Here is a 20,450-nt window from a genome sequence, read left to right on the forward strand (position 1 = left end):
CGACCAGATATCGGATTTGGCACACAGCTGCTGCTGGGGGTGTCCACATTGCCGTTTTCCAAATCTCTTGACTGTTTCGCCCTTACGATCGACGACGAGCGTCGGGCCACCAGAAGTTTGCGGTCTGCACAATCCTGACCTAGTGCACAGCTTGTGGGATAGCGTGGCTCGACTGCGAAATGCACCTTTCGGCTCCTCTCTCTGGCTACAGTATGCTGTTGTCCACAGTGGCACTGGCGTTGCCCATGGGGCTTCATGTAAGGCGACTGCACGTCTCTCGGCCAACAGCGGCCCACTGCAGACCGACACTTAAGAGACACCAAATACAAATCGACATCGAGAGACAGGCCCTGTCATATGGCAGTCGCGACGTATACGCTGAAATTGAATGTAAAGAATACGTCTTTTGTAGTGGGCGTCGCTCTACTGCAGTCACACATGGCGAATAAATAGGAAAACAGTAGAACGTCTGTGTAGGGCCATGTTTTTACCTACAGTGTCACTTGGCTGAATGTGTATAAGGCTGTGTGGCATCACTCAAACACAGCCAAATTGTCACGCTAGCTGTGTATCTCTAACAAAGTTGACGTATGTCCTCACCTCGGTGCCGGTTAAAACGATTTCGCCCCCGGGTGGGCTCGAACCACCAACCTTTCGGTTAACAGCCGAACGCGCTAGCCGATTGCGCCACGGAGGCCTTGACTTTGGCTCCCTTGTGCTCTGTATATCAACGCAATTCGTATACCTTCTGCAGGAATCTCGCAGAATGGTAGCATCTGCTTGCGCCTCTTCACATGGATAACGTGCATGCACACTGTAGCGAGGCTCGTAAACGAATGACATCGCCAAGCATGACATTATACTGCAAAATGCATACAAACCACTGTTGTGCCTATGCATTCAGAAAACCTCTGAGGCCAGTAGAATACTTGTCATAGGTTGTAGAACATCCCTTTCATTCAGTGTACTGCCATGTGTTAGATGCTGCTCGAGATAGCTCCGCTCCTTGCAGGAAGGTTAAAAAAATGAATGCCTTCTGTGAGGTTCGAACTCACGACCCCTGGTTTACGAGACCAGTGCTCTACCACTGAGCTAAGAAGGCGGCAGCTTAGCGTTTGCGAGCTATCCCCGAATTGTCACTTCATCATACTGAATCTTGCAGCCCTCGACCAGATATCGGATTTGGCACACAGCTGCTGCTGGGGGTGTCCACATTGCCGTTTTCCAAATCTCTTGACTGTTTCGCCCTTACGATCGACGACGAGCGTCGGGCCACCAGAAGTTTGCGGTCTGCACAATCCTGACCTAGTGCACAGCTTGTGGGATAGCGTGGCTCGACTGCGAAATGCACCTTTCGGCTCCTCTCTCTGGCTACAGTATGCTGTTGTCCACAGTGGCACTGGCGTTGCCCATGGGGCTTCATGTAAGGCGACTGCACGTCTCTCGGCCAACAGCGGCCCACTGCAGACCGACACTTAAGAGACACCAAATACAAATCGACATCGAGAGACAGGCCCTGTCATATGGCAGTCGCGACGTATACGCTGAAATTGAATGTAAAGAATACGTCTTTTGTAGTGGGCGTCGCTCTACTGCAGTCACACATGGCGAATAAATAGGAAAACAGTAGAACGTCTGTGTAGGGCCATGTTTTTACCTACAGTGTCACTTGGCTGAATGTGTATAAGGCTGTGTGGCATCACTCAAACACAGCCAAATTGTCACGCTAGCTGTGTATCTCTAACAAAGTTGACGTATGTCCTCACCTCGGTGCCGGTTAAAACGATTTCGCCCCCGGGTGGGCTCGAACCACCAACCTTTCGGTTAACAGCCGAACGCGCTAGCCGATTGCGCCACGGAGGCCTTGACTTTGGTTCCCTTGTGCTCTGTATATCAACGCAATTCGTATACCTTCTGCAGGAATCTCGCAGAATGGTAGCATCTGCTTGCGCCTCTTCACATGGATAACGTGCATGCACACTGTAGCGAGGCTCGTAAACGAATGACATCGCCAAGCATGACATTATACTGCAAAATGCATACAAACCACTTGTGCTCTGTATATCAACTCAATTCGTATACCTTCTGCAGGAATCTCGCAGAATGGTAGCATCTGCTTGCGCCTCTTCACATGGATAACGTGCATGCACACTGTAGCGAGGCTCGTAAACGAATGACATCGCCAAGCATGACATTATACTGCAAAATGCATACAAACCACTGTTGTGCCTATGCATTCAGAAAACCTCTGAGGCCAGTAGAATACTTGTCATAGGTTGTAGAACATCCCTTTCATTCAGTGTACTGCCATGTGTTAGATGCTGCTCGAGATAGCTCCGCTCCTTGCAGGAAGGTTAAAAAAATGAATGCCTTCTGTGAGGTTCGAACTCACGACCCCTGGTTTACGAGACCAGTGCTCTACCACTGAGCTAAGAAGGCGGCAGCTTAGCGTTTGCGAGCTATCCCCGAATTGTCACTTCATCATACTGAATCTTGCAGCCCTCGACCAGATATCGGATTTGGCACACAGCTGCTGCTGGGGGTGTCCACATTGCCGTTTTCCAAATCTCTTGACTGTTTCGCCCTTACGATCGACGACGAGCGTCGGGCCACCAGAAGTTTGCGGTCTGCACAATCCTGACCTAGTGCACAGCTTGTGGGATAGCGTGGCTCGACTGCGAAATGCACCTTTCGGCTCCTCTCTCTGGCTACAGTATGCTGTTGTCCACAGTGGCACTGGCGTTGCCCATGGGGCTTCATGTAAGGCGACTGCACGTCTCTCGGCCAACAGCGGCCCACTGCAGACCGACACTTAAGAGACACCAAATACAAATCGACATCGAGAGACAGGCCCTGTCATATGGCAGTCGCGACGTATACGCTGAAATTGAATGTAAAGAATACGTCTTTTGTAGTGGGCGTCGCTCTACTGCAGTCACACATGGCGAATAAATAGGAAAACAGTAGAACGTCTGTGTAGGGCCATGTTTTTACCTACAGTGTCACTTGGCTGAATGTGTATAAGGCTGTGTGGCATCACTCAAACACAGCCAAATTGTCACGCTAGCTGTGTATCTCTAACAAAGTTGACGTATGTCCTCACCTCGGTGCCGGTTAAAACGATTTCGCCCCCGGGTGGGCTCGAACCACCAACCTTTCGGTTAACAGCCGAACGCGCTAGCCGATTGCGCCACGGAGGCCTTGACTTTGGCTCCCTTGTGCTCTGTATATCAACGCAATTCGTATACCTTCTGCAGGAATCTCGCAGAATGGTAGCATCTGCTTGCGCCTCTTCACATGGATAACGTGCATGCACACTGTAGCGAGGCTCGTAAACGAATGACATCGCCAAGCATGACATTATACTGCAAAATGCATACAAACCACTGTTGTGCCTATGCATTCAGAAAACCTCTGAGGCCAGTAGAATACTTGTCATAGGTTGTAGAACATCCCTTTCATTCAGTGTACTGCCATGTGTTAGATGCTGCTCGAGATAGCTCCGCTCCTTGCAGGAAGGTTAAAAAAATGAATGCCTTCTGTGAGGTTCGAACTCACGACCCCTGGTTTACGAGACCAGTGCTCTACCACTGAGCTAAGAAGGCGGCAGCTTAGCGTTTGCGAGCTATCCCCGAATTGTCACTTCATCATACTGAATCTTGCAGCCCTCGACCAGATATCGGATTTGGCACACAGCTGCTGCTGGGGGTGTCCACATTGCCGTTTTCCAAATCTCTTGACTGTTTCGCCCTTACGATCGACGACGAGCGTCGGGCCACCAGAAGTTTGCGGTCTGCACAATCCTGACCTAGTGCACAGCTTGTGGGATAGCGTGGCTCGACTGCGAAATGCACCTTTCGGCTCCTCTCTCTGGCTACAGTATGCTGTTGTCCACAGTGGCACTGGCGTTGCCCATGGGGCTTCATGTAAGGCGACTGCACGTCTCTCGGCCAACAGCGGCCCACTGCAGACCGACACTTAAGAGACTCCAAATACAAATCGACATCGAGAGACAGGCCCTGTCATATGGCAGTCGCGACGTATACGCTGAAATTGAATGTAAAGAATACGTCTTTTGTAGTGGGCGTCGCTCTACTGCAGTCACACATGGCGAATAAATAGGAAAACAGTAGAACGTCTGTGTAGGGCCATGTTTTTACCTACAGTGTCACTTGGCTGAATGTGTATAAGGCTGTGTGGCATCACTCAAACACAGCCAAATTGTCACGCTAGCTGTGTATCTCTAACAAAGTTGACGTATGTCCTCACCTCGGTGCCGGTTAAAACGATTTCGCCCCCGGGTGGGCTCGAACCACCAACCTTTCGGTTAACAGCCGAACGCGCTAGCCGATTGCGCCACGGAGGCCTTGACTTTGGCTCCCTTGTGCTCTGTATATCAACGCAATTCGTATACCTTCTGCAGGAATCTCGCAGAATGGTAGCATCTGCTTGCGCCTCTTCACATGGATAACGTGCATGCACACTGTAGCGAGGCTCGTAAACGAATGACATCGCCAAGCATGACATTATACTGCAAAATGCATACAAACCACTGTTGTGCCTATGCATTCAGAAAACCTCTGAGGCCAGTAGAATACTTGTCATAGGTTGTAGAACATCCCTTTCATTCAGTGTACTGCCATGTGTTAGATGCTGCTCGAGATAGCTCCGCTCCTTGCAGGAAGGTTAAAAAAATGAATGCCTTCTGTGAGGTTCGAACTCACGACCCCTGGTTTACGAGACCAGTGCTCTACCACTGAGCTAAGAAGGCGGCAGCTTAGCGTTTGCGAGCTATCCCCGAATTGTCACTTCATCATACTGAATCTTGCAGCCCTCGACCAGATATCGGATTTGGCACACAGCTGCTGCTGGGGGTGTCCACATTGCCGTTTTCCAAATCTCTTGACTGTTTCGCCCTTACGATCGACGACGAGCGTCGGGCCACCAGAAGTTTGCGGTCTGCACAATCCTGACCTAGTGCACAGCTTGTGGGATAGCGTGGCTCGACTGCGAAATGCACCTTTCGGCTCCTCTCTCTGGCTACAGTATGCTGTTGTCCACAGTGGCACTGGCGTTGCCCATGGGGCTTCATGTAAGGCGACTGCACGTCTCTCGGCCAACAGCGGCCCACTGCAGACCGACACTTAAGAGACACCAAATACAAATCGACATCGAGAGACAGGCCCTGTCATATGGCAGTCGCGACGTATACGCTGAAATTGAATGTAAAGAATACGTCTTTTGTAGTGGGCGTCGCTCTACTGCAGTCACACATGGCGAATAAATAGGAAAACAGTAGAACGTCTGTGTAGGGCCATGTTTTTACCTACAGTGTCACTTGGCTGAATGTGTATAAGGCTGTGTGGCATCACTCAAACACAGCCAAATTGTCACGCTAGCTGTGTATCTCTAACAAAGTTGACGTATGTCCTCACCTCGGTGCCGGTTAAAACGATTTCGCCCCCGGGTGGGCTCGGACCACCAACCTTTCGGTTAACAGCCGAACGCGCTAGCCGATTGCGCCACGGAGGCCTTGACTTTGGCTCCCTTGTGCTCTGTATATCAACGCAATTCGTATACCTTCTGCAGGAATCTCGCAGAATGGTAGCATCTGCTTGCGCCTCTTCACATGGATAACGTGCATGCACACTGTAGCGAGGCTCGTAAACGAATGACATCGCCAAGCATGACATTATACTGCAAAATGCATACAAACCACTGTTGTGCCTATGCATTCAGAAAACCTCTGAGGCCAGTAGAATACTTGTCATAGGTTGTAGAACATCCCTTTCATTCAGTGTACTGCCATGTGTTAGATGCTGCTCGAGATAGCTCCGCTCCTTGCAGGAAGGTTAAAAAAATGAATGCCTTCTGTGAGGTTCGAACTCACGACCCCTGGTTTACGAGACCAGTGCTCTACCACTGAGCTAAGAAGGCGGCAGCTTAGCGTTTGCGAGCTATCCCCGAATTGTCACTTCATCATACTGAATCTTGCAGCCCTCGACCAGATATCGGATTTGGCACACAGCTGCTGCTGGGGGTGTCCACATTGCCGTTTTCCAAATCTCTTGACTGTTTCGCCCTTACGATCGACGACGAGCGTCGGGCCACCAGAAGTTTGCGGTCTGCACAATCCTGACCTAGTGCACAGCTTGTGGGATAGCGTGGCTCGACTGCGAAATGCACCTTTCGGCTCCTCTCTCTGGCTACAGTATGCTGTTGTCCACAGTGGCACTGGCGTTGCCCATGGGGCTTCATGTAAGGCGACTGCACGTCTCTCGGCCAACAGCGGCCCACTGCAGACCGACACTTAAGAGACACCAAATACAAATCGACATCGAGAGACAGGCCCTGTCATATGGCAGTCGCGACGTATACGCTGAAATTGAATGTAAAGAATACGTCTTTTGTAGTGGGCGTCGCTCTACTGCAGTCACACATGGCGAATAAATAGGAAAACAGTAGAACGTCTGTGTAGGGCCATGTTTTTACCTACAGTGTCACTTGGCTGAATGTGTATAAGGCTGTGTGGCATCACTCAAACACAGCCAAATTGTCACGCTAGCTGTGTATCTCTAACAAAGTTGACGTATGTCCTCACCTCGGTGCCGGTTAAAACGATTTCGCCCCCGGGTGGGCTCGAACCACCAACCTTTCGGTTAACAGCCGAACGCGCTAGCCGATTGCGCCACGGAGGCCTTGACTTTGGCTCCCTTGTGCTCTGTATATCAACGCAATTCGTATACCTTCTGCAGGAATCTCGCAGAATGGTAGCATCTGCTTGCGCCTCTTCACATGGATAACGTGCATGCACACTGTAGCGAGGCTCGTAAACGAATGACATCGCCAAGCATGACATTATACTGCAAAATGCATACAAACCACTGTTGTGCCTATGCATTCAGAAAACCTCTGAGGCCAGTAGAATACTTGTCATAGGTTGTAGAACATCCCTTTCATTCAGTGTACTGCCATGTGTTAGATGCTGCTCGAGATAGCTCCGCTCCTTGCAGGAAGGTTAAAAAAATGAATGCCTTCTGTGAGGTTCGAACTCACGACCCCTGGTTTACGAGACCAGTGCTCTACCACTGAGCTAAGAAGGCGGCAGCTTAGCGTTTGCGAGCTATCCCCGAATTGTCACTTCATCATACTGAATCTTGCAGCCCTCGACCAGATATCGGATTTGGCACACAGCTGCTGCTGGGGGTGTCCACATTGCCGTTTTCCAAATCTCTTGACTGTTTCGCCCTTACGATCGACGACGAGCGTCGGGCCACCAGAAGTTTGCGGTCTGCACAATCCTGACCTAGTGCACAGCTTGTGGGATAGCGTGGCTCGACTGCGAAATGCACCTTTCGGCTCCTCTCTCTGGCTACAGTATGCTGTTGTCCACAGTGGCACTGGCGTTGCCCATGGGGCTTCATGTAAGGCGACTGCACGTCTCTCGGCCAACAGCGGCCCACTGCAGACCGACACTTAAGAGACACCAAATACAAATCGACATCGAGAGACAGGCCCTGTCATATGGCAGTCGCGACGTATACGCTGAAATTGAATGTAAAGAATACGTCTTTTGTAGTGGGCGTCGCTCTACTGCAGTCACACATGGCGAATAAATAGGAAAACAGTAGAACGTCTGTGTAGGGCCATGTTTTTACCTACAGTGTCACTTGGCTGAATGTGTATAAGGCTGTGTGGCATCACTCAAACACAGCCAAATTGTCACGCTAGCTGTGTATCTCTAACAAAGTTGACGTATGTCCTCACCTCGGTGCCGGTTAAAACGATTTCGCCCCCGGGTGGGCTCGAACCACCAACCTTTCGGTTAACAGCCGAACGCGCTAGCCGATTGCGCCACGGAGGCCTTGACTTTGGCTCCCTTGTGCTCTGTATATCAACGCAATTCGTATACCTTCTGCAGGAATCTCGCAGAATGGTAGCATCTGCTTGCGCCTCTTCACATGGATAACGTGCATGCACACTGTAGCGAGGCTCGTAAACGAATGACATCGCCAAGCATGACATTATACTGCAAAATGCATACAAACCACTGTTGTGCCTATGCATTCAGAAAACCTCTGAGGCCAGTAGAATACTTGTCATAGGTTGTAGAACATCCCTTTCATTCAGTGTACTGCCATGTGTTAGATGCTGCTCGAGATAGCTCCGCTCCTTGCAGGAAGGTTAAAAAAATGAATGCCTTCTGTGAGGTTCGAACTCACGACCCCTGGTTTACGAGACCAGTGCTCTACCACTGAGCTAAGAAGGCGGCAGCTTAGCGTTTGCGAGCTATCCCCGAATTGTCACTTCATCATACTGAATCTTGCAGCCCTCGACCAGATATCGGATTTGGCACACAGCTGCTGCTGGGGGTGTCCACATTGCCGTTTTCCAAATCTCTTGACTGTTTCGCCCTTACGATCGACGACGAGCGTCGGGCCACCAGAAGTTTGCGGTCTGCACAATCCTGACCTAGTGCACAGCTTGTGGGATAGCGTGGCTCGACTGCGAAATGCACCTTTCGGCTCCTCTCTCTGGCTACAGTATGCTGTTGTCCACAGTGGCACTGGCGTTGCCCATGGGGCTTCATGTAAGGCGACTGCACGTCTCTCGGCCAACAGCGGCCCACTGCAGACCGACACTTAAGAGACACCAAATACAAATCGACATCGAGAGACAGGCCCTGTCATATGGCAGTCGCGACGTATACGCTGAAATTGAATGTAAAGAATACGTCTTTTGTAGTGGGCGTCGCTCTACTGCAGTCACACATGGCGAATAAATAGGAAAACAGTAGAACGTCTGTGTAGGGCCATGTTTTTACCTACAGTGTCACTTGGCTGAATGTGTATAAGGCTGTGTGGCATCACTCAAACACAGCCAAATTGTCACGCTAGCTGTGTATCTCTAACAAAGTTGACGTATGTCCTCACCTCGGTGCCGGTTAAAACGATTTCGCCCCCGGGTGGGCTCGAACCACCAACCTTTCGGTTAACAGCCGAACGCGCTAGCCGATTGCGCCACGGAGGCCTTGACTTTGGTTCCCTTGTGCTCTGTATATCAACGCAATTCGTATACCTTCTGCAGGAATCTCGCAGAATGGTAGCATCTGCTTGCGCCTCTTCACATGGATAACGTGCATGCACACTGTAGCGAGGCTCGTAAACGAATGACATCGCCAAGCATGACATTATACTGCAAAATGCATACAAACCACTTGTGCTCTGTATATCAACTCAATTCGTATACCTTCTGCAGGAATCTCGCAGAATGGTAGCATCTGCTTGCGCCTCTTCACATGGATAACGTGCATGCACACTGTAGCGAGGCTCGTAAACGAATGACATCGCCAAGCATGACATTATACTGCAAAATGCATACAAACCACTGTTGTGCCTATGCATTCAGAAAACCTCTGAGGCCAGTAGAATACTTGTCATAGGTTGTAGAACATCCCTTTCATTCAGTGTACTGCCATGTGTTAGATGCTGCTCGAGATAGCTCCGCTCCTTGCAGGAAGGTTAAAAAAATGAATGCCTTCTGTGAGGTTCGAACTCACGACCCCTGGTTTACGAGACCAGTGCTCTACCACTGAGCTAAGAAGGCGGCAGCTTAGCGTTTGCGAGCTATCCCCGAATTGTCACTTCATCATACTGAATCTTGCAGCCCTCGACCAGATATCGGATTTGGCACACAGCTGCTGCTGGGGGTGTCCACATTGCCGTTTTCCAAATCTCTTGACTGTTTCGCCCTTACGATCGACGACGAGCGTCGGGCCACCAGAAGTTTGCGGTCTGCACAATCCTGACCTAGTGCACAGCTTGTGGGATAGCGTGGCTCGACTGCGAAATGCACCTTTCGGCTCCTCTCTCTGGCTACAGTATGCTGTTGTCCACAGTGGCACTGGCGTTGCCCATGGGGCTTCATGTAAGGCGACTGCACGTCTCTCGGCCAACAGCGGCCCACTGCAGACCGACACTTAAGAGACACCAAATACAAATCGACATCGAGAGACAGGCCCTGTCATATGGCAGTCGCGACGTATACGCTGAAATTGAATGTAAAGAATACGTCTTTTGTAGTGGGCGTCGCTCTACTGCAGTCACACATGGCGAATAAATAGGAAAACAGTAGAACGTCTGTGTAGGGCCATGTTTTTACCTACAGTGTCACTTGGCTGAATGTGTATAAGGCTGTGTGGCATCACTCAAACACAGCCAAATTGTCACGCTAGCTGTGTATCTCTAACAAAGTTGACGTATGTCCTCACCTCGGTGCCGGTTAAAACGATTTCGCCCCCGGGTGGGCTCGAACCACCAACCTTTCGGTTAACAGCCGAACGCGCTAGCCGATTGCGCCACGGAGGCCTTGACTTTGGCTCCCTTGTGCTCTGTATATCAACGCAATTCGTATACCTTCTGCAGGAATCTCGCAGAATGGTAGCATCTGCTTGCGCCTCTTCACATGGATAACGTGCATGCACACTGTAGCGAGGCTCGTAAACGAATGACATCGCCAAGCATGACATTATACTGCAAAATGCATACAAACCACTGTTGTGCCTATGCATTCAGAAAACCTCTGAGGCCAGTAGAATACTTGTCATAGGTTGTAGAACATCCCTTTCATTCAGTGTACTGCCATGTGTTAGATGCTGCTCGAGATAGCTCCGCTCCTTGCAGGAAGGTTAAAAAAATGAATGCCTTCTGTGAGGTTCGAACTCACGACCCCTGGTTTACGAGACCAGTGCTCTACCACTGAGCTAAGAAGGCGGCAGCTTAGCGTTTGCGAGCTATCCCCGAATTGTCACTTCATCATACTGAATCTTGCAGCCCTCGACCAGATATCGGATTTGGCACACAGCTGCTGCTGGGGGTGTCCACATTGCCGTTTTCCAAATCTCTTGACTGTTTCGCCCTTACGATCGACGACGAGCGTCGGGCCACCAGAAGTTTGCGGTCTGCACAATCCTGACCTAGTGCACAGCTTGTGGGATAGCGTGGCTCGACTGCGAAATGCACCTTTCGGCTCCTCTCTCTGGCTACAGTATGCTGTTGTCCACAGTGGCACTGGCGTTGCCCATGGGGCTTCATGTAAGGCGACTGCACGTCTCTCGGCCAACAGCGGCCCACTGCAGACCGACACTTAAGAGACACCAAATACAAATCGACATCGAGAGACAGGCCCTGTCATATGGCAGTCGCGACGTATACGCTGAAATTGAATGTAAAGAATACGTCTTTTGTAGTGGGCGTCGCTCTACTGCAGTCACACATGGCGAATAAATAGGAAAACAGTAGAACGTCTGTGTAGGGCCATGTTTTTACCTACAGTGTCACTTGGCTGAATGTGTATAAGGCTGTGTGGCATCACTCAAACACAGCCAAATTGTCACGCTAGCTGTGTATCTCTAACAAAGTTGACGTATGTCCTCACCTCGGTGCCGGTTAAAACGATTTCGCCCCCGGGTGGGCTCGAACCACCAACCTTTCGGTTAACAGCCGAACGCGCTAGCCGATTGCGCCACGGAGGCCTTGACTTTGGCTCCCTTGTGCTCTGTATATCAACGCAATTCGTATACCTTCTGCAGGAATCTCGCAGAATGGTAGCATCTGCTTGCGCCTCTTCACATGGATAACGTGCATGCACACTGTAGCGAGGCTCGTAAACGAATGACATCGCCAAGCATGACATTATACTGCAAAATGCATACAAACCACTGTTGTGCCTATGCATTCAGAAAACCTCTGAGGCCAGTAGAATACTTGTCATAGGTTGTAGAACATCCCTTTCATTCAGTGTACTGCCATGTGTTAGATGCTGCTCGAGATAGCTCCGCTCCTTGCAGGAAGGTTAAAAAAATGAATGCCTTCTGTGAGGTTCGAACTCACGACCCCTGGTTTACGAGACCAGTGCTCTACCACTGAGCTAAGAAGGCGGCAGCTTAGCGTTTGCGAGCTATCCCCGAATTGTCACTTCATCATACTGAATCTTGCAGCCCTCGACCAGATATCGGATTTGGCACACAGCTGCTGCTGGGGGTGTCCACATTGCCGTTTTCCAAATCTCTTGACTGTTTCGCCCTTACGATCGACGACGAGCGTCGGGCCACCAGAAGTTTGCGGTCTGCACAATCCTGACCTAGTGCACAGCTTGTGGGATAGCGTGGCTCGACTGCGAAATGCACCTTTCGGCTCCTCTCTCTGGCTACAGTATGCTGTTGTCCACAGTGGCACTGGCGTTGCCCATGGGGCTTCATGTAAGGCGACTGCACGTCTCTCGGCCAACAGCGGCCCACTGCAGACCGACACTTAAGAGACACCAAATACAAATCGACATCGAGAGACAGGCCCTGTCATATGGCAGTCGCGACGTATACGCTGAAATTGAATGTAAAGAATACGTCTTTTGTAGTGGGCGTCGCTCTACTGCAGTCACACATGGCGAATAAATAGGAAAACAGTAGAACGTCTGTGTAGGGCCATGTTTTTACCTACAGTGTCACTTGGCTGAATGTGTATAAGGCTGTGTGGCATCACTCAAACACAGCCAAATTGTCACGCTAGCTGTGTATCTCTAACAAAGTTGACGTATGTCCTCACCTCGGTGCCGGTTAAAACGATTTCGCCCCCGGGTGGGCTCGAACCACCAACCTTTCGGTTAACAGCCGAACGCGCTAGCCGATTGCGCCACGGAGGCCTTGACTTTGGTTCCCTTGTGCTCTGTATATCAACGCAATTCGTATACCTTCTGCAGGAATCTCGCAGAATGGTAGCATCTGCTTGCGCCTCTTCACATGGATAACGTGCATGCACACTGTAGCGAGGCTCGTAAACGAATGACATCGCCAAGCATGACATTATACTGCAAAATGCATACAAACCACTTGTGCTCTGTATATCAACTCAATTCGTATACCTTCTGCAGGAATCTCGCAGAATGGTAGCATCTGCTTGCGCCTCTTCACATGGATAACGTGCATGCACACTGTAGCGAGGCTCGTAAACGAATGACATCGCCAAGCATGACATTATACTGCAAAATGCATACAAACCACTGTTGTGCCTATGCATTCAGAAAACCTCTGAGGCCAGTAGAATACTTGTCATAGGTTGTAGAACATCCCTTTCATTCAGTGTACTGCCATGTGTTAGATGCTGCTCGAGATAGCTCCGCTCCTTGCAGGAAGGTTAAAAAAATGAATGCCTTCTGTGAGGTTCGAACTCACGACCCCTGGTTTACGAGACCAGTGCTCTACCACTCAGCTAAGAAGGCGGCAGCTAAGCGTTTGCGAGCTATCCCCGAATTGTCACTTCATCATACTGAATCTTGCAGCCCTCGACCAGATATCGGATTTGGCACACAGCTGCTGCTGGGGGTGTCCACATTGCCGTTTTCCAAATCTCTTGACTGTTTCGCCCTTACGATCGACGACGAGCGTCAGGCCACCAGAAGTTTGCGGTCTGCACAATCCTGACCTAGTGCACAGCTTGTGGGATAGCGTGGCTCGACTGCGAAATGCACCTTTCGGCTCCTCTCTCTGGCTACAGTATGCTGTTGTCCACAGTGGCACTGGCGTTGCCCATGGGGCTTCATGTAAGGCGACTGCACGTCTCTCGGCCAACAGCGGCCCACTGCAGACCGACACTTAAGAGACACCAAATACAAATCGACATCGAGAGACAGGCCCTGTCATATGGCAGTCGCGACGTATACGCTGAAATTGAATGTAAAGAATACGTCTTTTGTAGTGGGCGTCGCTCTACTGCAGTCACACATGGCGAATAAATAGGAAAACAGTAGAACGTCTGTGTAGGGCCATGTTTTTACCTACAGTGTCACTTGGCTGAATGTGTATAAGGCTGTGTGGCATCACTCAAACACAGCCAAATTGTCACGCTAGCTGTGTATCTCTAACAAAGTTGACGTATGTCCTCACCTCGGTGCCGGTTAAAACGATTTCGCCCCCGGGTGGGCTCGAACCACCAACCTTTCGGTTAACAGCCGAACGCGCTAGCCGATTGCGCCACGGAGGCCTTGACTTTGGCTCCCTTGTGCTCTGTATATCAACGCAATTCGTATACCTTCTGCAGGAATCTCGCAGAATGGTAGCATCTGCTTGCGCCTCTTCACATGGATAACGTGCATGCACACTGTAGCGAGGCTCGTAAACGAATGACATCGCCAAGCATGACATTATACTGCAAAATGCATACAAACCACTGTTGTGCCTATGCATTCAGAAAACCTCTGAGGCCAGTAGAATACTTGTCATAGGTTGTAGAACATCCCTTTCATTCAGTGTACTGCCATGTGTTAGATGCTGCTCGAGATAGCTCCGCTCCTTGCAGGAAGGTTAAAAAAATGAATGCCTTCTGTGAGGTTCGAACTCACGACCCCTGGTTTACGAGACCAGTGCTCTACCACTGAGCTAAGAAGGCGGCAGCTTAGCGTTTGCGAGCTATCCCCGAATTGTCACTTCATCATACTGAATCTTGCAGCCCTCGACCAGATATCGGATTTGGCACACAGCTGCTGCTGGGGGTGTCCACATTGCCGTTTTCCAAATCTCTTGACTGTTTCGCCCTTACGATCGACGACGAGCGTCGGGCCACCAGAAGTTTGCGGTCTGCACAATCCTGACCTAGTGCACAGCTTGTGGGATAGCGTGGCTCGACTGCGAAATGCACCTTTCGGCTCCTCTCTCTGGCTACAGTATGCTGTTGTCCACAGTGGCACTGGCGTTGCCCATGGGGCTTCATGTAAGGCGACTGCACGTCTCTCGGCCAACAGCGGCCCACTGCAGACCGACACTTAAGAGACACCAAATACAAATCGACATCGAGAGACAGGCCCTGTCATATGGCAGTCGCGACGTATACGCTGAAATTGAATGTAAAGAATACGTCTTTTGTAGTGGGCGTCGCTCTACTGCAGTCACACATGGCGAATAAATAGGAAAACAGTAGAACGTCTGTGTAGGGCCATGTTTTTACCTACAGTGTCACTTGGCTGAATGTGTATAAGGCTGTGTGGCATCACTCAAACACAGCCAAATTGTCACGCTAGCTGTGTATCTCTAACAAAGTTGACGTATGTCCTCACCTCGGTGCCGGTTAAAACGATTTCGCCCCCGGGTGGGCTCGAACCACCAACCTTTCGGTTAACAGCCGAACGCGCTAGCCGATTGCGCCACGGAGGCCTTGACTTTGGCTCCCTTGTGCTCTGTATATCAACGCAATTCGTATACCTTCTGCAGGAATCTCGCAGAATGGTAGCATCTGCTTGCGCCTCTTCACATGGATAACGTGCATGCACACTGTAGCGAGGCTCGTAAACGAATGACATCGCCAAGCATGACATTATACTGCAAAATGCATACAAACCACTGTTGTGCCTATGCATTCAGAAAACCTCTGAGGCCAGTAGAATACTTGTCATAGGTTGTAGAACATCCCTTTCATTCAGTGTACTGCCATGTGTTAGATGCTGCTCGAGATAGCTCCGCTCCTTGCAGGAAGGTTAAAAAAATGAATGCCTTCTGTGAGGTTCGAACTCACGACCCCTGGTTTACGAGACCAGTGCTCTACCACTGAGCTAAGAAGGCGGCAGCTTAGCGTTTGCGAGCTATCCCCGAATTGTCACTTCATCATACTGAATCTTGCAGCCCTCGACCAGATATCGGATTTGGCACACAGCTGCTGCTGGGGGTGTCCACATTGCCGTTTTCCAAATCTCTTGACTGTTTCGCCCTTACGATCGACGACGAGCGTCGGGCCACCAGAAGTTTGCGGTCTGCACAATCCTGACCTAGTGCACAGCTTGTGGGATAGCGTGGCTCGACTGCGAAATGCACCTTTCGGCTCCTCTCTCTGGCTACAGTATGCTGTTGTCCACAGTGGCACTGGCGTTGCCCATGGGGCTTCATGTAAGGCGACTGCACGTCTCTCGGCCAACAGCGGCCCACTGCAGACCGACACTTAAGAGACACCAAATACAAATCGACATCGAGAGACAGGCCCTGTCATATGGCAGTCGCGACGTATACGCTGAAATTGAATGTAAAGAATACGTCTTTTGTAGTGGGCGTCGCTCTACTGCAGTCACACATGGCGAATAAATAGGAAAACAGTAGAACGTCTGTGTAGGGCCATGTTTTTACCTACAGTGTCACTTGGCTGAATGTGTATAAGGCTGTGTGGCATCACTCAAACACAGCCAAATTGTCACGCTAGCTGTGTATCTCTAACAAAGTTGACGTATGTCCTCACCTCGGTGCCGGTTAAAACGATTTCGCCCCCGGGTGGGCTCGAACCACCAACCTTTCGGTTAACAGCCGAACGCGCTAGCCGATTGCGCCACGGAGGCCTTGACTTTGGTTCCCTTGTGCTCTGTATATCAACGCAATTCGTATACCTTCTGCAGGAATCTCGCAGAATGGTAGCATCTGCTTGCGCCTCTTCACATGGATAACGTGCATGCACACTGTAGCGAGGCTCGTAAACGAATGACATCGCCAAGCATGACATTATACTGCAAAATGCATACAAACCACTTGTGCTCTGTATATCAACTCAATTCGTATACCTTCTGCAGGAATCTCGCAGAATGGTAGCATCTGCTTGCGCCTCTTCACATGGATAACGTGCATGCACACTGTAGCGAGGCTCGTAAACGAATGACATCGCCAAGCATGACATTATACTGCAAAATGCATACAAACCACTGTTGTGCCTATGCATTCAGAAAACCTCTGAGGCCAGTAGAATACTTGTCATAGGTTGTAGAACATCCCTTTCATTCAGTGTACTGCCATGTGTTAGATGCTGCTCGAGATAGCTCCGCTCCTTGCAGGAAGGTTAAAAAAATGAATGCCTTCTGTGAGGTTCGAACTCACGACCCCTGGTTTACGAGACCAGTGCTCTACCACTGAGCTAAGAAGGCGGCAGCTTAGCGTTTGCGAGCTATCCCCGAATTGTCACTTCATCATACTGAATCTTGCAGCCCTCGACCAGATATCGGATTTGGCACACAGCTGCTGCTGGGGGTGTCCACATTGCCGTTTTCCAAATCTCTTGACTGTTTCGCCCTTACGATCGACGACGAGCGTCGGGCCACCAGAAGTTTGCGGTCTGCACAATCCTGACCTAGTGCACAGCTTGTGGGATAGCGTGGCTCGACTGCGAAATGCACCTTTCGGCTCCTCTCTCTGGCTACAGTATGCTGTTGTCCACAGTGGCACTGGCGTTGCCCATGGGGCTTCATGTAAGGCGACTGCACGTCTCTCGGCCAACAGCGGCCCACTGCAGACCGACACTTAAGAGACACCAAATACAAATCGACATCGAGAGACAGGCCCTGTCATATGGCAGTCGCGACGTATACGCTGAAATTGAATGTAAAGAATACGTCTTTTGTAGTGGGCGTCGCTCTACTGCAGTCACACATGGCGAATAAATAGGAAAACAGTAGAACGTCTGTGTAGGGCCATGTTTTTACCTACAGTGTCACTTGGCTGAATGTGTATAAGGCTGTGTGGCATCACTCAAACACAGCCAAATTGTCACGCTAGCTGTGTATCTCTAACAAAGTTGACGTATGTCCTCACCTCGGTGCCGGTTAAAACGATTTCGCCCCCGGGTGGGCTCGAACCACCAACCTTTCGGTTAACAGCCGAACGCGCTAGCCGATTGCGCCACGGAGGCCTTGACTTTGGCTCCCTTGTGCTCTGTATATCAACGCAATTCGTATACCTTCTGCAGGAATCTCGCAGAATGGTAGCATCTGCTTGCGCCTCTTCACATGGATAACGTGCATGCACACTGTAGCGAGGCTCGTAAACGAATGACATCGCCAAGCATGACATTATACTGCAAAATGCATACAAACCACTGTTGTGCCTATGCATTCAGAAAACCTCTGAGGCCAGTAGAATACTTGTCATAGGTTGTAGAACATCCCTTTCATTCAGTGTACTGCCATGTGTTAGATGCTGCTCGAGATAGCTCCGCTCCTTGCAGGAAGGTTAAAAAAATGAATGCCTTCTGTGAGGTTCGAACTCACGACCCCTGGTTTACGAGACCAGTGCTCTACCACTGAGCTAAGAAGGCGGCAGCTTAGCGTTTGCGAGCTATCCCCGAATTGTCACTTCATCATACTGAATCTTGCAGCCCTCGACCAGATATCGGATTTGGCACACAGCTGCTGCTGGGGGTGTCCACATTGCCGTTTTCCAAATCTCTTGACTGTTTCGCCCTTACGATCGACGACGAGCGTCGGGCCACCAGAAGTTTGCGGTCTGCACAACCCTGACCTAGTGCACAGCTTGTGGGATAGCGTGGCTCGACTGCGAAATGCACCTTTCGGCTCCTCTCTCTGGCTACAGTATGCTGTTGTCCACAGTGGCACTGGCGTTGCCCATGGGGCTTCATGTAAGGCGACTGCACGTCTCTCGGCCAACAGCGGCCCACTGCAGACCGACACTTAAGAGACACCAAATACAAATCGACATCGAGAGACAGGCCCTGTCATATGGCAGTCGCGACGTATACGCTGAAATTGAATGTAAAGAATACGTCTTTTGTAGTGGGCGTCGCTCTACTGCAGTCACACATGGCGAATAAATAGGAAAACAGTAGAACGTCTGTGTAGGGCCATGTTTTTACCTACAGTGTCACTTGGCTGAATGTGTATAAGGCTGTGTGGCATCACTCAAACACAGCCAAATTGTCACGCTAGCTGTGTATCTCTAACAAAGTTGACGTATGTCCTCACCTCGGTGCCGGTTAAAACGATTTCGCCCCCGGGTGGGCTCGAACCACCAACCTTTCGGTTAACAGCCGAACGCGCTAGCCGATTGCGCCACGGAGGCCTTGACTTTGGTTCCCTTGTGCTCTGTATATCAACGCAATTCGTATACCTTCTGCAGGAATCTCGCAGAATGGTAGCATCTGCTTGCGCCTCTTCACATGGATAACGTGCATGCACACTGTAGCGAGGCTCGTAAACGAATGACATCGCCAAGCATGACATTATACTGCAAAATGCATACAAACCACTTGTGCTCTGTATATCAACTCAATTCGTATACCTTCTGCAGGAATCTCGCAGAATGGTAGCATCTGCTTGCGCCTCTTCACATGGATAACGTGCATGCACACTGTAGCGAGGCTCGTAAACGAATGACATCGCCAAGCATGACATTATACTGCAAAATGCATACAAACCACTGTTGTGCCTATGCATTCAGAAAACCTCTGAGGCCAGTAGAATACTTGTCATAGGTTGTAGAACATCCCTTTCATTCAGTGTACTGCCATGTGTTAGATGCTGCTCGAGATAGCTCCGCTCCTTGCAGGAAGGTTAAAAAAATGAATGCCTTCTGTGAGGTTCGAACTCACGACCCCTGGTTTACGAGACCAGTGCTCTACCACTGAGCTAAGAAGGCGGCAGCTTAGCGTTTGCGAGCTATCCCCGAATTGTCACTTCATCATACTGAATCTTGCAGCCCTCGACCAGATATCGGATTTGGCACACAGCTGCTGCTGGGGGTGTCCACATTGCCGTTTTCCAAATCTCTTGACTGTTTCGCCCTTACGATCGACGACGAGCGTCGGGCCACCAGAAGTTTGCGGTCTGCACAATCCTGACCTAGTGCACAGCTTGTGGGATAGCGTGGCTCGACTGCGAAATGCACCTTTCGGCTCCTCTCTCTGGCTACAGTATGCTGTTGTCCACAGTGGCACTGGCGTTGCCCATGGGGCTTCATGTAAGGCGACTGCACGTCTCTCGGCCAACAGCGGCCCACTGCAGACCGACACTTAAGAGACACCAAATACAAATCGACATCGAGAGACAGGCCCTGTCATATGGCAGTCGCGACGTATACGCTGAAATTGAATGTAAAGAATACGTCTTTTGTAGTGGGCGTCGCTCTACTGCAGTCACACATGGCGAATAAATAGGAAAACAGTAGAACGTCTGTGTAGGGCCATGTTTTTACCTACAGTGTCACTTGGCTGAATGTGTATAAGGCTGTGTGGCATCACTCAAACACAGCCAAATTGTCACGCTAGCTGTGTATCTCTAACAAAGTTGACGTATGTCCTCACCTCGGTGCCGGTTAAAACGATTTCGCCCCCGGGTGGGCTCGAACCACCAACCTTTCGGTTAACAGCCGAACGCGCTAGCCGATTGCGCCACGGAGGCCTTGACTTTGGTTCCCTTGTGCTCTGTATATCAACGCAATTCGTATACCTTCTGCAGGAATCTCGCAGAATGGTAGCATCTGCTTGCGCCTCTTCACATGGATAACGTGCATGCACACTGTAGCGAGGCTCGTAAACGAATGACATCGCCAAGCATGACATTATACTGCAAAATGCATACAAACCACTGTTGTGCCTATGCATTCAGAAAACCTCTGAGGCCAGTAGAATACTTGTCATAGG

At 50.3% G+C, this 20,450-nt stretch overlaps 33 non-coding genes across 33 annotated transcripts; all 33 read right to left on the reverse strand.

The window, feature by feature from the left end:
* Window positions 1-623: 623 nt before the first annotated feature.
* Trnan-guu (transfer RNA asparagine (anticodon GUU)) lies at window positions 624-697 on the reverse strand. The gene has a single exon. It is a non-coding gene; the product is annotated as a tRNA-Asn (tRNA).
* A 333-nt stretch (window positions 698-1,030) lies between these two features.
* Trnat-cgu (transfer RNA threonine (anticodon CGU)) lies at window positions 1,031-1,102 on the reverse strand. Its single transcript has one exon. It is a non-coding gene; the product is annotated as a tRNA-Thr (tRNA).
* Window positions 1,103-1,789: 687 nt separating this feature from the next.
* Window positions 1,790-1,863, reverse strand: Trnan-guu (transfer RNA asparagine (anticodon GUU)). Its single transcript has one exon. It is a non-coding gene; the product is annotated as a tRNA-Asn (tRNA).
* A 504-nt stretch (window positions 1,864-2,367) lies between these two features.
* Trnat-cgu (transfer RNA threonine (anticodon CGU)) lies at window positions 2,368-2,439 on the reverse strand. The gene has a single exon. It is a non-coding gene; the product is annotated as a tRNA-Thr (tRNA).
* Window positions 2,440-3,126: 687 nt separating this feature from the next.
* Window positions 3,127-3,200, reverse strand: Trnan-guu (transfer RNA asparagine (anticodon GUU)). The gene has a single exon. It is a non-coding gene; the product is annotated as a tRNA-Asn (tRNA).
* Window positions 3,201-3,533: 333 nt separating this feature from the next.
* Trnat-cgu (transfer RNA threonine (anticodon CGU)) lies at window positions 3,534-3,605 on the reverse strand. The gene has a single exon. It is a non-coding gene; the product is annotated as a tRNA-Thr (tRNA).
* Window positions 3,606-4,292: 687 nt separating this feature from the next.
* Trnan-guu (transfer RNA asparagine (anticodon GUU)) lies at window positions 4,293-4,366 on the reverse strand. Its single transcript has one exon. It is a non-coding gene; the product is annotated as a tRNA-Asn (tRNA).
* Window positions 4,367-4,699: 333 nt separating this feature from the next.
* Trnat-cgu (transfer RNA threonine (anticodon CGU)) lies at window positions 4,700-4,771 on the reverse strand. The gene has a single exon. It is a non-coding gene; the product is annotated as a tRNA-Thr (tRNA).
* A 687-nt stretch (window positions 4,772-5,458) lies between these two features.
* Window positions 5,459-5,532, reverse strand: Trnan-guu (transfer RNA asparagine (anticodon GUU)). The gene has a single exon. It is a non-coding gene; the product is annotated as a tRNA-Asn (tRNA).
* Window positions 5,533-5,865: 333 nt separating this feature from the next.
* Window positions 5,866-5,937, reverse strand: Trnat-cgu (transfer RNA threonine (anticodon CGU)). The gene has a single exon. It is a non-coding gene; the product is annotated as a tRNA-Thr (tRNA).
* Window positions 5,938-6,624: 687 nt separating this feature from the next.
* On the reverse strand, window positions 6,625-6,698 carry Trnan-guu (transfer RNA asparagine (anticodon GUU)). Its single transcript has one exon. It is a non-coding gene; the product is annotated as a tRNA-Asn (tRNA).
* Window positions 6,699-7,031: 333 nt separating this feature from the next.
* On the reverse strand, window positions 7,032-7,103 carry Trnat-cgu (transfer RNA threonine (anticodon CGU)). Its single transcript has one exon. It is a non-coding gene; the product is annotated as a tRNA-Thr (tRNA).
* A 687-nt stretch (window positions 7,104-7,790) lies between these two features.
* Window positions 7,791-7,864, reverse strand: Trnan-guu (transfer RNA asparagine (anticodon GUU)). The gene has a single exon. It is a non-coding gene; the product is annotated as a tRNA-Asn (tRNA).
* Window positions 7,865-8,197: 333 nt separating this feature from the next.
* Window positions 8,198-8,269, reverse strand: Trnat-cgu (transfer RNA threonine (anticodon CGU)). Its single transcript has one exon. It is a non-coding gene; the product is annotated as a tRNA-Thr (tRNA).
* A 687-nt stretch (window positions 8,270-8,956) lies between these two features.
* Trnan-guu (transfer RNA asparagine (anticodon GUU)) lies at window positions 8,957-9,030 on the reverse strand. The gene has a single exon. It is a non-coding gene; the product is annotated as a tRNA-Asn (tRNA).
* A 504-nt stretch (window positions 9,031-9,534) lies between these two features.
* Trnat-cgu (transfer RNA threonine (anticodon CGU)) lies at window positions 9,535-9,606 on the reverse strand. Its single transcript has one exon. It is a non-coding gene; the product is annotated as a tRNA-Thr (tRNA).
* Window positions 9,607-10,293: 687 nt separating this feature from the next.
* Window positions 10,294-10,367, reverse strand: Trnan-guu (transfer RNA asparagine (anticodon GUU)). The gene has a single exon. It is a non-coding gene; the product is annotated as a tRNA-Asn (tRNA).
* A 333-nt stretch (window positions 10,368-10,700) lies between these two features.
* Trnat-cgu (transfer RNA threonine (anticodon CGU)) lies at window positions 10,701-10,772 on the reverse strand. The gene has a single exon. It is a non-coding gene; the product is annotated as a tRNA-Thr (tRNA).
* Window positions 10,773-11,459: 687 nt separating this feature from the next.
* Window positions 11,460-11,533, reverse strand: Trnan-guu (transfer RNA asparagine (anticodon GUU)). The gene has a single exon. It is a non-coding gene; the product is annotated as a tRNA-Asn (tRNA).
* Window positions 11,534-11,866: 333 nt separating this feature from the next.
* On the reverse strand, window positions 11,867-11,938 carry Trnat-cgu (transfer RNA threonine (anticodon CGU)). The gene has a single exon. It is a non-coding gene; the product is annotated as a tRNA-Thr (tRNA).
* A 687-nt stretch (window positions 11,939-12,625) lies between these two features.
* Trnan-guu (transfer RNA asparagine (anticodon GUU)) lies at window positions 12,626-12,699 on the reverse strand. Its single transcript has one exon. It is a non-coding gene; the product is annotated as a tRNA-Asn (tRNA).
* A 504-nt stretch (window positions 12,700-13,203) lies between these two features.
* On the reverse strand, window positions 13,204-13,275 carry Trnat-cgu (transfer RNA threonine (anticodon CGU)). The gene has a single exon. It is a non-coding gene; the product is annotated as a tRNA-Thr (tRNA).
* A 687-nt stretch (window positions 13,276-13,962) lies between these two features.
* Window positions 13,963-14,036, reverse strand: Trnan-guu (transfer RNA asparagine (anticodon GUU)). Its single transcript has one exon. It is a non-coding gene; the product is annotated as a tRNA-Asn (tRNA).
* Window positions 14,037-14,369: 333 nt separating this feature from the next.
* Trnat-cgu (transfer RNA threonine (anticodon CGU)) lies at window positions 14,370-14,441 on the reverse strand. The gene has a single exon. It is a non-coding gene; the product is annotated as a tRNA-Thr (tRNA).
* A 687-nt stretch (window positions 14,442-15,128) lies between these two features.
* On the reverse strand, window positions 15,129-15,202 carry Trnan-guu (transfer RNA asparagine (anticodon GUU)). The gene has a single exon. It is a non-coding gene; the product is annotated as a tRNA-Asn (tRNA).
* A 333-nt stretch (window positions 15,203-15,535) lies between these two features.
* Window positions 15,536-15,607, reverse strand: Trnat-cgu (transfer RNA threonine (anticodon CGU)). Its single transcript has one exon. It is a non-coding gene; the product is annotated as a tRNA-Thr (tRNA).
* Window positions 15,608-16,294: 687 nt separating this feature from the next.
* Window positions 16,295-16,368, reverse strand: Trnan-guu (transfer RNA asparagine (anticodon GUU)). Its single transcript has one exon. It is a non-coding gene; the product is annotated as a tRNA-Asn (tRNA).
* Window positions 16,369-16,872: 504 nt separating this feature from the next.
* On the reverse strand, window positions 16,873-16,944 carry Trnat-cgu (transfer RNA threonine (anticodon CGU)). The gene has a single exon. It is a non-coding gene; the product is annotated as a tRNA-Thr (tRNA).
* A 687-nt stretch (window positions 16,945-17,631) lies between these two features.
* Window positions 17,632-17,705, reverse strand: Trnan-guu (transfer RNA asparagine (anticodon GUU)). Its single transcript has one exon. It is a non-coding gene; the product is annotated as a tRNA-Asn (tRNA).
* A 333-nt stretch (window positions 17,706-18,038) lies between these two features.
* On the reverse strand, window positions 18,039-18,110 carry Trnat-cgu (transfer RNA threonine (anticodon CGU)). The gene has a single exon. It is a non-coding gene; the product is annotated as a tRNA-Thr (tRNA).
* Window positions 18,111-18,797: 687 nt separating this feature from the next.
* Window positions 18,798-18,871, reverse strand: Trnan-guu (transfer RNA asparagine (anticodon GUU)). Its single transcript has one exon. It is a non-coding gene; the product is annotated as a tRNA-Asn (tRNA).
* A 504-nt stretch (window positions 18,872-19,375) lies between these two features.
* Trnat-cgu (transfer RNA threonine (anticodon CGU)) lies at window positions 19,376-19,447 on the reverse strand. Its single transcript has one exon. It is a non-coding gene; the product is annotated as a tRNA-Thr (tRNA).
* A 687-nt stretch (window positions 19,448-20,134) lies between these two features.
* On the reverse strand, window positions 20,135-20,208 carry Trnan-guu (transfer RNA asparagine (anticodon GUU)). The gene has a single exon. It is a non-coding gene; the product is annotated as a tRNA-Asn (tRNA).
* Between the last annotated feature and the right edge of the window lie 242 nt (window positions 20,209-20,450).

This window comes from Schistocerca nitens, chromosome 6, assembly GCF_023898315.1.
Source record: "Schistocerca nitens isolate TAMUIC-IGC-003100 chromosome 6, iqSchNite1.1, whole genome shotgun sequence".
NCBI classification, from domain to species: domain Eukaryota; kingdom Metazoa; phylum Arthropoda; class Insecta; order Orthoptera; family Acrididae; genus Schistocerca; species Schistocerca nitens.